The sequence below is a fragment of the Danio rerio genome, chromosome 6, assembly GCF_049306965.1.
Source record: "Danio rerio strain Tuebingen ecotype United States chromosome 6, GRCz12tu, whole genome shotgun sequence".
NCBI lineage: Eukaryota > Metazoa > Chordata > Actinopteri > Cypriniformes > Danionidae > Danio > Danio rerio.
The window spans coordinates 36,699,176-36,713,373 of NC_133181.1; the positions used below are offsets into that span (position 1 = coordinate 36,699,176).

General features: G+C 36.5%; 1 long non-coding RNA gene and 2 other non-coding genes across 3 annotated transcripts in view; all 3 read left to right on the top strand.

Moving 5' to 3' along the window:
* The window catches only part of LOC141386313 (uncharacterized), a 152,329-nt gene that overhangs the window by 74,653 nt on the left and 63,478 nt on the right, over nt 1–14,198 (top strand). Inside the window, exon 3 of the long non-coding RNA XR_012408054.1 lies at nt 10,902–11,056. This is a non-coding gene — a long non-coding RNA (uncharacterized lncRNA). The remainder of the gene's footprint in view (nt 1–10,901; nt 11,057–14,198) is intronic.
* Nucleotides 661–754, top strand: trnai-uau (transfer RNA isoleucine (anticodon UAU)). The gene is made up of 2 exons: nt 661–698; nt 719–754. It is a non-coding gene; the product is annotated as a tRNA-Ile (tRNA).
* trnai-uau (transfer RNA isoleucine (anticodon UAU)) lies at nt 1,246–1,339 on the top strand. Its single transcript has 2 exons — nt 1,246–1,283; nt 1,304–1,339. It is a non-coding gene; the product is annotated as a tRNA-Ile (tRNA).

The window sequence follows — 14,198 nt, forward strand, 5'->3', positions numbered from 1 at the left end:
AAAGCTTTTAATCCTCTATGATCTGAATCAGGAATGTTTTAGGAACCACTGCACTGTTTGAAAACATTAAGCCCACAGCTCCAGTGGTGAAATCGGTCAGCGCGTGGAACTTATGAGACAGTACAATGCTTAACAATGCTGAGGTTGTGAGTTCAAACCTCACCTGGAGCATGTTTTTAAAATAAAGAAGACAAGGGGGTTAAAAATTACCATTGACCAGAGTGCGCTAAGGAGGGCAACCAACCTGCAGGTTCTATCATCTATGCTAATCCTTAACACCTGAACTAAAACATCAAGGTCTTTGAAAGCTTTTAATCCAGTCTGATCTGAATCAGGTATGTTTTAGGAATCACTGCATTGTTTGAAATAACTTCATGCAATAGCTCCAGTGGCGCAATCGGTTAGCGTGTGGTACTTATAAGACAATACAATGCTTAGCAATGCTGAGGTTGTGACTTTGAGCCTCACCTGAAGCATGGTCTTTAGATAAAGAAGAAAAGTGGGGTGAAAGCTAGTGCTGTCCAGAGTAGATTGTGGAGGGCAAAAAACTTGCTAATTGTATCTTCGATACTAATCTGTCTATGCTAACTAAGCTGTAAATTGTATCATCATTGCGGTTTTTAAGAATCACTGCATTGTTTGAAACCACATTATGCAACAGCTCCAGTGGCGCAATCGGTCAGCGCGCGGTACTTATAAGACAGTACAATGCTTAGCAATGCCGAGGTTGTGAGTTCGAGCCTCACCTGGAGCAAGGTTTTAAGATAAAAAAAGACAAGTGGGTAGAAAATCACGATTGACTAGAGTTGTATGTGGAGGGCAACCAACCTGCAGACAGTACCATCTTTGCAAATTTCTTACAGCTGAACTAAAACATGAAGGTCTCTGAAAGCTTTTAATCCTCTATGATCTGAATCAGGAATTTTTTAGAAATCACTGCATTGTTTAAAATGACTTCATGCAATAGCTCCAGTGGTGCAATCGGTTTAGCGTGTGGTACTTATAAGACAATACAATGCTTAGCAATGCCGAGGTTGTGACTTTGAGCCTCACCTGGAGCATGGTCTTTAGATAAAGAAGAAAAGTGGGGTGAAAGCTAGTGCTTTCCAGAGTAGATTGTGGAGGGCAAAAAACTTGCTGATTGTATCTTCGATACTAATCTGTCTATGCTAACTAAGCTGTAAATTGTATCATCATTGCGGTTTTTAAGAATCACTGCATTGTTTGAAACCTCGTTATGCAACAGCTCCAGTGGCGCAATCGGTCAGCGCGCGGTACTTATAAGACAGTACGATGCTTAGCAATGCCGAGGTTGTGAGTTCGAGCCTCACCTGGAGCAAGGTTTTAAAATAAAAAAGACATGTGGGTTGAAAATCACGATTGACTAGAGTTGTATGTGGAGGGCAACCAACCTGCAGACGGTACCATCTTTGCAAATCTCATACACCTGAACTAAAACATCAAGGTGTCTAAAAGCTTTTATTCCACTATGATCTGAATCAGGAATGTTTTAGGAACCACTGCACTGTTTGAAAGCATTAAGACCGCAGCTCCAGTGGTGAAATCGGTCAGCGCATGGAAATTATAAGACAGTACAATGCTTAGCAATGCTGAGGTTGTGAATTCAAACCTCACCTGGGGCGTGTTTTTAAGATAAAGAAGACAAGGGGGTTAAAAATTACCATTGACCAGAGTGCATTGTGGAGGGCAACCAACCTGCAGGTTCTATCATCTATGCTAATTCTCAACTCCTGAACTGAAACATCAAGGTCTCTGAATGCTTTTAATCCTCTATGATCTGAATCAGGAATGTTTTAGAAATCACTACATTGTTTGAAATCACTTCATGCAATAGCTCCAGTGGCGCAATCGGTTTAGCGTGTGGTATTAATAAGACAATACAATGCTTAGCAATGCTGAGGTTGTGATGTTGAGCCTCACCTGGAGCATGGTCTTTAGATAAAGAAGAAAAGTGGGGTGAAAGCTAGTGCTGTCCAGAGTAGATTGTGGAGGGCAAAAAAACTTGCTGATTGTATCTTCGATACTAATCTGTCTATGCTAACTAAGCTGTAAATTGTATCATCATTGCTGTTTTTAGGAATCACTTCATTGTTTGAAACCACATTATGCAACAGCTCCAGTGGTGCAATCGGTCAGCGCGCGGTACTTATAAGACAGTACGATGCTTAGCAATGTCAAGGTTGTGAGTTTGAGCCTCACCTGGAGCAAGGTTTTAAAATAAAAAAGACATGTGGGTAGAAAATCACGATTGACTAGAGTTGTATGTGGAGGGCAACCAACCTGCAGACGGTACCATCTTTGCAAGTCTTTTACACCTGAGCTAAAACGTCAAGATCTCTAAAAAGCTTTTAATCCTGTATGATCTAAATGAGGAATGTTTTAGGAATCATTTCATTGTTTGAACGCTTTTAGGCAACAGCTCCAGTCGCGCAATAGGTCAGTGCGCGGTACTTATAAGACAGTACGATGCTTAGCATTGCTGAGGTTGTGAGTTCGAGCCTCACCTGGAGCAAGGTTTTAAGATAAAAAAGACAAGTGGGTAGAAAATCACGATTGACTAGAGTTGTATGTGGAGGGCAACCAACCTGCAGACGGTACCATCTTTGCAAATCTCATACACCTGAACTAAAACATCAAGGTGTCTGAAAGCTTTTAATCTAGTACAGTTAAATGTTTGTAGGCTAAAGCTGCTATAGGCTACAGTTTTTAATTAAAACTTCAACAGATTCCTATTTTTTCTAATGATTTATGATCTAATGCATTTGTATTTTAAAAATAAGTATTTAATTATTTTTTTTCTAAATCTTTAGAAAATATTTTGATACATTAAATGTGTCATTATGATGAAGACTTAACAGGCTAATCCAGCTAAAATAGTGCTTAAAATGTCAGTAAAAAATCCACATTTTTAGAAAAAATTTTTTTATAAAAAGCAGGCTACTGGCCTGCTTTGAGATAACCAAGTAGCTGTTTAATGGAATAACACATTATCCCAGTACATATTAGTCATTCAGTTTCCCAGAGATGGGTTGCGGCAGCAAGGGCATCCTCTGCGTAAAAACGTGCTGGATAAGTTGGCGGTTCATTCTGCTGTGGCGGCCCCGGATTAATAAAGGGACAAAGCCGAAAAAAGAAAATGGATGAATATTAGTCATTGTCAAGTGTTTATATATATATATATATATATATATATATATATATATATATATATATATATATATATATATATATATATATATATATTAAAAAAATACTATCTGACATACTGTGAAAATGTCCTGAATCTGTTAAACATCATTTAGGAAATATTTGAAATAAGAAAAAAAAATACACAGGAGTACCATTAATTTTGACAAACTATGTATATATATATATATATATATATATATATATATATATATATATATATATATATATATATATATATATATATATATATATGTGCATGTGTGTTCGAACCAGGGACCTTCTTGCTGTGAGGCAACAGCACTACCTACTGCGCCAAAGCGTGTATATACATACACATATATATAAAATTAAAAGTAACTAAGTAACTAATTACTTGAGTAATTTTTTCATAAGGTACTCTTTTACTCTTACTCGAGTAACTTTTACGATTGTAACTTTTACTTTCACTTGAGTAAAAATTTCGCCAAGTACTTGTACTCTTACTTGAGTACAGATTTTGGATACTCTACCCACCTCTGCTTATCAGCTATTTGGTAGAGCTTGATATTTTATCAATTATGGGATCTGTTGAAAAAATGCAATGAGTGTGTTAACTAGTGACATTAGAAGTTAAGAAATGCAATGTAATTTTTTTTCTTTTTGGGGCAATTAAAGGGATATACTGTATGAAGAAGCATTTTCTAGACAAGCAAAAAAAAAAAAAAAAAAAAATAACTACTTTTGTTTTCAGAAATAATATGCTAAAATTAAGTGAGTTGTCCCTAAAAACAAAATGCCAATAGAATTCTCAGCAACTTAAGATTCATGTGGACTTTAAATAATAATCTTTATTTCAATCAAATATAAATGAATGCATTGTAAAAAATGTGCCAGCTTGCCTCAATTGCCAATGTTTGCTTTTAATGCAAGACCTAATGTGAAGCCTCTCTAAGTGATCGTTGACCATCAGCGTTTAGGGTCGCTTCAAACCCTCACCGTGCTGTTTCCAGGGTCAGCGGCAGCATAAAACAGTCCAGACCTCTGCATGTCCAGACGTGAGCATGTCACTTATGTGAGCGTGTGCGGTTGTTTGTGGCTCTCAGAAGGAGCGAAGAGACACCGCTAGACTGATCCCAAACTGAGGTGGCGACTCTACATGCACTATGCACAGATAAGAGCACAAAGGCTCCTCTCCTCTGTCCTTATCCAGTGTTAAAACAGCAACGTCTGCGCCACAGAGGTGATGCCAATCACTGACTGTCATTCCCATGGAGCCCAAATGGAGATCGGGTTACGCTAAGTGAAGCCTCCACTTATTGAAACACTTTTGCTCAAGTGCCTCTCATTTGTTCAGACATGTTGACTGACTCTACGCTTATTCAGTGTCTTGGTGGTTTGTTTATCTTGGTTGTTGTCCTCATTATGAAACGTTGATAGTTTCCAAGCAAGGGGATGTGTGGTCTGATGTGAGGTTCTTGTGTAAAGTGGATTACTTGAAGATCTTTTTTTTCAAGTCCTTCTTTGTAATCCTTCTGCACTGGACCTTCTGCAGTGGTGGTCTATTGAAGGAAGCCAGGGAGATTTCTTAAATGTTACAAAATCAAGTCAAGTCGAGCTTTATTGTCATTCCATTTCATATGTGGACCTACAGGGTGAACGAATTGTCATGTCTTGCAGGATAACAGTGCTACATAAACTAATCATTAATACAAACACAATACTGGACATAAGAGATATTTAAAAAACCTATGCATAACCAACATATAAGATGCTTAACTATATACATATGACAGGCTATAAAAGTACTTACATTAGACTGAACAATATTGTGCAGGATATTGTAAAAGAGAGGGATTAAAGGTTAATAATGTGCAAAAGAAGTATTTAAGGTTTAATATTGTGTGAGTTATTCAAGGTTGAAACAAGCAGCCCAACATGATTGTGGTTCATTTATAGTAAACAACATTTCCTTGTAAGATGGAGTTTCGATAAAGTGTCAGGTGCATAAGAGAAAAAAATGTTTCTACAGGTGGTTTGTTAAGGCCACTCACCTGAATGACACAATTCGAAGTGCACAATGTTTCCAAGACACATGGAGTGATTAAGATAGTGTCTATAGTGCGGGGGTGGGCAAACTCGGTCCTGGAGGACCTGCTTATAGATTCTAGTGATCTTGAAGACACTGATTAGCTTGTTCAGGTGTGTTTGACTAGTGTTGGAACAAAACTCTGCAGGGACACCAGCCCTTGAGGATCAAGTTTGCCCATCCCTGCTATAGTGCAAGAAAGTGAAAATACTGTTTACATTAGGTGATGAAATTAAGTTTTTTTTTTTCATCTGAGGAAGTTGTAAATTACAAATCACTGATAAAAAAAAAGAAATGATGCAAAATCATTTGTCCCAGACTGACTGGAATTAGAATTTTTAAAAGAATTTAATCCATATTGTTTACACTTTAAGCTGTATTTTCTTTGAGCCAAGCACAAAATTTTGAGCTCGTCAAGAACTCGTGAGATGATCAAGAACTCATTTGCTGTTACCAAAACCGCATATTTCCATACTATATAGTACCCTAAAATCAGCATGCGGGCCGAGTCTTATGTCCGAATTCATAAAACGGTAACACTTTAGAATAACTATCTGTTATAACTAGTTAATAGACCATTAATAAACTGTTAGTTAACAAGTTATAAATGACTTGTTAAACAAAAGTTAATAGTTTGTTAATTATTTACAACTGTGCCTTATAAATGGCTAATAGATAACTTACAAGCCGTTTGTTGACAAGTTGTAAATGACTTCTTAACTGTATTTTAATGATTTATAACTATACCTAATAAATTAGTACTAGATCATGAACAAGCTGTTAGTAAATAACTTAATAAAGGCTTGTTAAGTATCAGTTAATAGTGTATATATGTTATTGGGACGTTATTCTAAAGTTGCAGCTATTCTTCATTTATTAACTGTTAGTAAATGAGGAATAGTTGCAACTTTAGAATAACGTCCCAATAACATGCTTAAGCTAATAACTAACACTTAACTATTATATTTACTCACACTTTACAGATCAGTTGTTCACCCTATAATAACACCAGTGAAACTTTTTTATTAGACCACTGGTGTAATTTTAAATTTTTTATTTATTTTGTTTTCATGTTTAGCACTTCATGGGTTTGTATTCTTGCATACTGCTGTACTGCCATGTCATGGTTCAGTATGTGTGTTTCTATACATTAAAGACAACTTTTAAAATTTCATCTGTGGAGTTTCTTTGGTAAAACACAGCACACAGAAAAGCCTATAAGTGGAACAAGGTTTAGAAACAAACATTTTATATTTTAAATATTACATCAAATTTCTGTAGCTTGAACTTATTCCATCCATTTGCTGTTCTACAAGGATTCATTGGTATTAGTAGATGGTTAACAAACGATGAACAACTCTCGTCTGTAAAGTGTGAGTAAATATAATAGTTAAGTGTTAGTTATTAGCTTAAGCATGTTATTGGGACGTTATTCTAAAGTTGCAACTATTCCTCATTAACTAACAGTTAATAAATGAAAAATAGCTGCAACTTTAGAATAACGTCCCAATAACATATACACACCATAACAGATACTTAACAAGTCTTTTTTTAAGTAATTTACTAACAGCTTGTTCATGATCTCTTAAAAATTTATTAGGTATAGTTATAAATCATTAAAATACAGTTAAGAAGTCATTTACAACTTGTCAACTAACGGCTTGTAAGTTATCCATTGCCCATCTATAAGGCACAGTTGTAAATAATTAACAAACTATTAACTTTTATTTAACAAGTCATTTATAACTTGTTAACTAACAGTTTATTAATGGTCTATTAACTAGTTATAACGGATAGTTATATTAAAGTGTTACCCATAAAACTTGAAAATCAGTATGTGAGGAGCACCGGAATGACTTACTACTTCCGGCGAGATTCTGAAGTGGATGGAAGTGAAGCGGCGCAACTGACGTGGGTAGCTCATGTGACCATGACAAAATGGCGGATGTAGTATGTCCTGATTTCATTCATAGTACTTACAGTCATACCAGATTGATCTCACGAGAAAACGTAAGTATTTCAGTCATACGAAAATGTACGATTTTAGAAAGGAGGCGAGGCACCCAACCCCACCCCTAAACCCAACCACATTGGGTGATGAGCAAATCGTACTAAATTGTACGAATTTGATTGTACGAATTCATACAAATTAGACACTAAATAAAATAAAGTTATGAATTGCCATGAGATTGTGTTGGTCATACTGTATAAAACGTACTTTTCTAATGGCCGAGTAGTTTAAATTCAAATGTGCTACCTACTCAGTAGTAACGTTAGGTGGTTTTGGACACAGCCATTGTTCATGTTTGTTTATTTATTTCTATAGTGCATTTACAATGTAGATTGTGTCAAAGCAGCTTAACATAGAAGTTCTACTAACTTTAAACTGTCAGTCCAGTTTTCAGAGTTGAAGTTCATTTTAGTTCAGTTCAGTGTGGTTTAAATTTCACTTCTGAAAGTCCAAACACTAAAGAGCAAATGTATCCATGCTCAGCTCCACAAATCCCAAACCATGCAAGCCAGTGGCGACAGTGGTGAGGAACAAACTTCACCAATTGACAAAAGTAAAGGAAAAAACCTAGAGAGAAACCAAACTCTATTGGGCACCATTTCTTGTCTGGCCAAACTTCTTGTGCAGAGCTGCAGTCTAGGTGCTGAAGGCTGAAGAACACTAGGCGTTCATCGTAGAGAAAGACGTGCAGAAAGACGTGCAGGTAAGAGTAGGTCACAGCATGGGCGTAAATCTGATTTAACAGTAGGGGGTACAGTAAATATAAAATTTCTTTTAGCATTTTTTTGAAGGAGACACAAATAATATAACCAAATGGTACTAATAAAGAAATGTCCCCGCAGTTAAAAATGGTTTCATTATTATTATAGCATGGAGATTACATCCTTATGATTATTTTAAATTTTTTTCTCAGGTTCAATGACAAATCAATTTTTCTTCAAAACTATTTATTGCATTGTTTGTTATGTTGTTTACAGTCAACAGACTGACTCCTGAAGCAGAATAAATGCAGAAAAATTTTCATACTCATAACTAACTTTACTGTACACTTTTTTAAATTGACAGATCATATTGTAAATCAGTGAGTGTGTAAGATTCATCTGTTAAATAGCCACAACTCCGAAAACATTAAAAAAAATTGTTCACCCTCCAAAAAAATTGTCATTATCCCTTCAATAAAGCACAACACCCTTACCTGACACTGTACATCTGACTGACCCTGCTCTGCTTGTTCCTCAATCATTTCTTTCTCTTTTGCCTGTGATTAGTATTGTGACATTAGTATTTTCATAAGCACTCATTCTTAAAGCCAAATTGCTTAATATGTGAAGTTTTTGAACTTGGTGTTTAGCTGCACTGAAAAATGATCTTATTGTCTTTTCTCTGTCATTTTATCTAACTATGCAAGTTTATGCTGTAGCACATTTTATACACAATGGAAATTCAAAGTGCTTTACATAACGAATGTAAAACTATCATAAACGATAAAAATCACAACAATGATAACAAGTAATTAACAAGGTTAACATTTTAATTTCAAATTAATTGAGTCACTTAAAAACAGAATAGAAATTGATTATACAAAAAATACAGTGAGGTTAGTTTGGACGTAGCACAGTGCTCATTTAGCAAATACACGGCTAAAGAATATGCTAATTGTGGCCGTTAATGTTAACATTATGCCAAGTCGTCACAAAAGAAACAATGCATGGGAAACAGCTTTGGCGTGTTAAGTTGCAAGGCACTTTGCAACAAGCTAACTTTAACTAGATAAGTCATTTTAATCACTAATACAGCAGATTCATGGACAATTACATCGGTTATCTGCATTTTTTCATTTTTACAATCCTCGGATGGGAGGGAACATGTCCCCCCCATCCCCTTGAGATTTACGCTTGTGGGTCACTGGCGAGTGATCAGACTGGTCCACGGGATTAATAAGAAGACTTATCTGTCACTTGGGTCTTTCAAGAATCAGTCTAATGCTCTTCACTTATCCATGACCGCCACTGCATAAGCTCAGGATACGGCCTGGTCCAGGATTATGAATACCTCTAAGTGCTTTGTAGTTGGCATCATCTCTTCACAGTTCTTGGATCACACCAATGGCGCTGATATGTGTGTGGTCAAACGCATTCAAGTAGCTACAAAAGATCATCACATCTCTTGCTAATTCTTAAACATTACTAAATTTGTTGTTAAAGCATATGAATGGGGACATTTTTCGTATTTGTATTCAAACCCATATAAATTGGTGCAGTTTTGTATTGTTATTGGTTGTCTTTTTTCTATATGTAAATATAGCTTTGCAAAGTTAGCTTTGCTAAACACACTCAGTTTATTTATGCTATATGTGTAGCTTAGTGTGGGATTATAGTAAAACTTGTTTAGTCTACTAAAATGAACATCAGCATTTCTGTATTTAAATAAACATAAATATCTCAGAATTGTACTCTTTCATTTCTCTTACATCATTCAAATGCAGTACTTTGATAAATCTAACAGATTTATTCTTGCAAAAACCATATTCCGATAATATTAGCTTTTACTTCCAATATGCAGCCACATAGGGCGACGCAGTGCCACAGTAGGTAGTGCAGTCGCCTCACAGCAAGAAGGTCGCTGATTCGAGCCTTGGCTGGATCAGTTGGCGTTTCTGTGTGGAGTTTGCATGTTCTCCCTGCGTACACGTGTATTTCCTCCGGGTACTCTGGTTTCCCCCACAATCCAAAGATATGTTGTACAGGTGAATTGAGTAGGCTAAACTGTCCATAGTGTATGAGTGTGAATAAGTGTGTATGGTTGTTTTCCAGAGATGGGTTGCAGCTGGAAGGTCATCCACTGCATAAAACATTTGCTGGATAAGTTGGCTGTTCATTCCGCTGTGGCGACCCCAGATTAATAAAGGGACAAAACCAAAAAGAAAATGAATGAATGAATTAATGAATGCACCCACGTAAACACATTTTATCACTGTACACATGCATTAACACTGTTTATGGATTAAATAATCATTATTACTTTGACCGTTTTTCCTCAAATGTTCCCACAACTTTATAAATGAACTCAATTACATGATTTTCCAGTTTCCCTTAAAAAATTTTTCTTCATCCAGACACAGCCCAAAGAAAATGATACAGCAAAGCCAGTTACATCACCATTGCAATGTTCATCACAACTCTAGGAATTCATGAGCTGTATTTTATTGAGGGCTCAGCTTTTAGGTGTCATATCATGGTTATATTGAACAAAGTTCTGCTTCTACCACCTCACAAAATTGTCACATTATAGGCAGTTTAGCAACTCATTCCCTATCACAAATTGTTCTCTTCACTTATAGAGCTTGTGTGACATCTGACACAAAATATTAGATCAGTCCCAATGCCAATGTAAGTTAGATCAGCTTTATTACCATCTGAGGTTTTCTATAAAGCATGATCAAACATGGTTGCAGTCTGAATAATAATGAATTCTCTTGGGTCTCAAGCAGTCAAAGAAGTTTAAGTAAGATGTTTTCTTCTGGGATTTATTGCCTGTAGAGATAAGCTCTCTCACTGTGTGATGGTAGTTTCTACATTTCCACATAAACTAATGTTGGTCTCATACTAATTGCAGGTCCTTGTGGTGCAGGCTGATGCATTTTGACAGTCCCTCTGGCAGAAACGAGCACTTATGAAACACAGAGCTGCCTTTTGTCATCACTTCAGGCTCCCGTACTTTCCTTTGAGAAACTGATCAGCACTTAATGGCGAGAGAGAGAGACTGAGCTGGTGAGTGGGAAGATTGCATCTTTCATATGTCAGTGTATGTTTGAAACACAACACTGTATCGAGACACGCAACCACAACATTAAAGATGTGTTATTGGAATGGTATGGTATAATTATTTATTAAAGCTGAAATCATTCAATAAATATTTTAGTATAGTCTGAGGTGTAAAGCAATAGAATTAAGATTTTATAGTAATGTAAAACACTATGCAAGTATCTCTTGCTCCCCTTGTGGGAGTGCAAATGCCTGTGTCGAAAACTCAAAAACATGCATTTGTTGACTACCTGCTGACATTTTCTCTTTTAGAAACCATGATTATATCCGAAATCACACCAGAAATCCTTACATAGTGCACTATTTGAGAGAGCAGCCAATTCTAGCGGTATCAAAAGCAGTGGTAGTTCTGATGTGCACTCAATCAATCCCACAGTGCACCACAACAATACACACAGAAATCTAAATACCTTGTTTCTTTAACAGTAGATAGCTCGCTAAAGGCTTACTCACACTAGGCTATCCCAACCATGCCTGGTCGCGTTTCCTGGTACGTTTGACAAGTGTGATTGCTCCGAATTGGGTAGGCATGATTCAGTTGGCCGATTCTGGTCAAGTTGTGAGAGGTGTGCCAGAGCGCGGTTCGGTCTAGATAGGATACAGCTGCGGATATGCACATCAATATACAGTAGCATCATTTTTGTGATGCTGTATAACAATAATTAATATTTTTATGGTTCTGTAATGATTGGGTTTAGGGTTGGGGTAGAGGTAGATGTTAAAAAAAAACAATTTATTAGGAAATTTAATAAATAACATAAATAATACTTGCTACAACTACTGTTTTTACATTACTGTGATGATTGAGTTTAGGGTTGGGGTAGGGCTAGATGTGAAAAAAAGCAATTATTAGGAAATTTAATAGGTAATATAAATAATTCTCATCAGCTTCCTGGCACAACCGTATCTGAACTACTGTAGTAGCAACCGTTCAGTTGGAGTCATCAGTTGGGACTATTTCATGTGGATTTATCAATTATTCTTACTTTTTAATGAAAGTGTACAATCATAGTTCATCAAAGATGAACCCCTCGCTGCACATCAGCTACACCTTTAGCAAACCTTCTAATACCTGCAGCCTGATGACTTTTATGATAACTTATGATCGTCAAAAGTTATGGATCTGTTCAGCAAAATATTGGACTGTGTGTCACTGCATACCAAATGACTAAAAAAATAATACAAAACAATACTACTAAAGCAATTTTTACTGTGCTGAGCGAGAGCACTTTCCTTCCTGTTAAACTGAACAGTCACATTATCAATGATGTAAGTATGCTCTGGCTCGGAAGGTAAAGATGCAGTGTGAGCGCAGGAGGGGGTTAGGGTAGTGGGGGGACAATCGCTCTTCTGTACTGTTCAAGGCAACCGTGCCTAGTGAGAGTATGCCCTAAGTGTAAGGGAACTTTCACAGGGTCTGAAGGAGATGTTTAAAATCAAATCCATCTAATGGATTTATGAACCAGCAAAACACAAAAAAGGCTGGAATTCGCTCAATTGTTTTTATACACTCACTCTTTTTCATTCACTCCTTCAAGTGGACTATATTAGTGGACTAATGTAGGGAATAGTGAATTTAAGTTGTGATTTCAAATACACCACGTATGTCCACCAACCAGGTCAAATGTCCTGTGTTACACTACACTATGTGCCACAAATATCACATGGCAGATCTGTTAGCCACAGGAGTGAAATTCATCTAGTTAAAAGTTTTTCTACCACCAATATTATTTTGGAGACATCATTAAGGTACATAGTGCTGCTTTATATGTTCTTTTATATTTTACAGTTTTTTTCTCCTCAAAACAATAAGTTAACATCGCTGAAGGATTAGATTCATTTATTCATTCATTCTCCTTCAGCTTGGTCCCTTTATTCATCAGGGGTCGCCACAGCTGAATGAACGGCCAACTTATCAGGCATATATTTTACAAAGCAGATGCCCTTCTAACTGCAACCCAGTACTAGGAAACACCCATACACTCTCAGATGCACACACATACTGTGCACTATGACCAATTTAGTTTATTCAAGTCACCTATGGCGCATGCCTTTGGACTTTGAGGAAAACCCAAGCCACCACGGGGAGAACATGCAAACTCCACGCAGAAATAACAACTGGCCCAGCCAGGACTCGCCAGTGCTAACAGTGTCAAACAGAAATAGATTATTTTAAGAATGTTATATGCACTTTGACCTGTCAGACTTGTATATTCCATAAATATCTATATGACACATAAATATATATAATAAATAATAAAATAATATAAGCACATCAAAAAAAAAAAAAACAGTACTGCTCATAAATGGAAATAAAAACTCCTGTTATTAGTAATTAAATTTTTATTAGTAATATTTATTAGTAATTCAAAGTTGATGTATTGTAGATGTATTTTAATTTAAAGCATGTTAATATAGTCCTGAATGCAGAACTATCACTTGGCCTACATTGCCTGCTCTATCTTTTCCCATCCACAGATATCATGGTTTTGAAAAAACAAAACAAAAACAAAAACTTTTGCCCATTTTCCCTGAACCAAATGAAAGTTTAGAACAACCATTGTTACATATCTTTTCACTCTCTGGAGATGTAAGGTTTTTTTCTTTTTGGGAGATTTACTCCGATAACATCAGCACACATCAACGGGTGGAAAGATCTAGTGTTCCAAACAAAGACACACATCAGTCAAGGCAGGACGAGAGCTGTGACGAAACCAATCCTCACTCGTGTGTGTGTGTGTGTGTGTATGTGTGTGTGTTTGTGTGTGTGTGTGTGTGTGTGTGTGTGTGTGTGTGTGTGTGTGTGTGTGTGTGCGTGTGTGTGTGTATGTGTGTGTGTATGTGACACGCAGACTGATAATCAGGGCCTCATCAACACTCGAGGGCCCCTTCACAGAGTAAAGCATTAAGAAACACAAGATTAGATTCCTTTTGTAAGAGTCAGATAAATCAGCCAACAGCCGAGAACGAGTCCATACAATATTCTCCATATCAGCAAAGCCAAAGATTAATTTAAAGCCAGCTCTGTGATATGGAACAAACAATCCCATTAAATCACTTGTACAATTATGTTGTGCCTCAGGCTTGG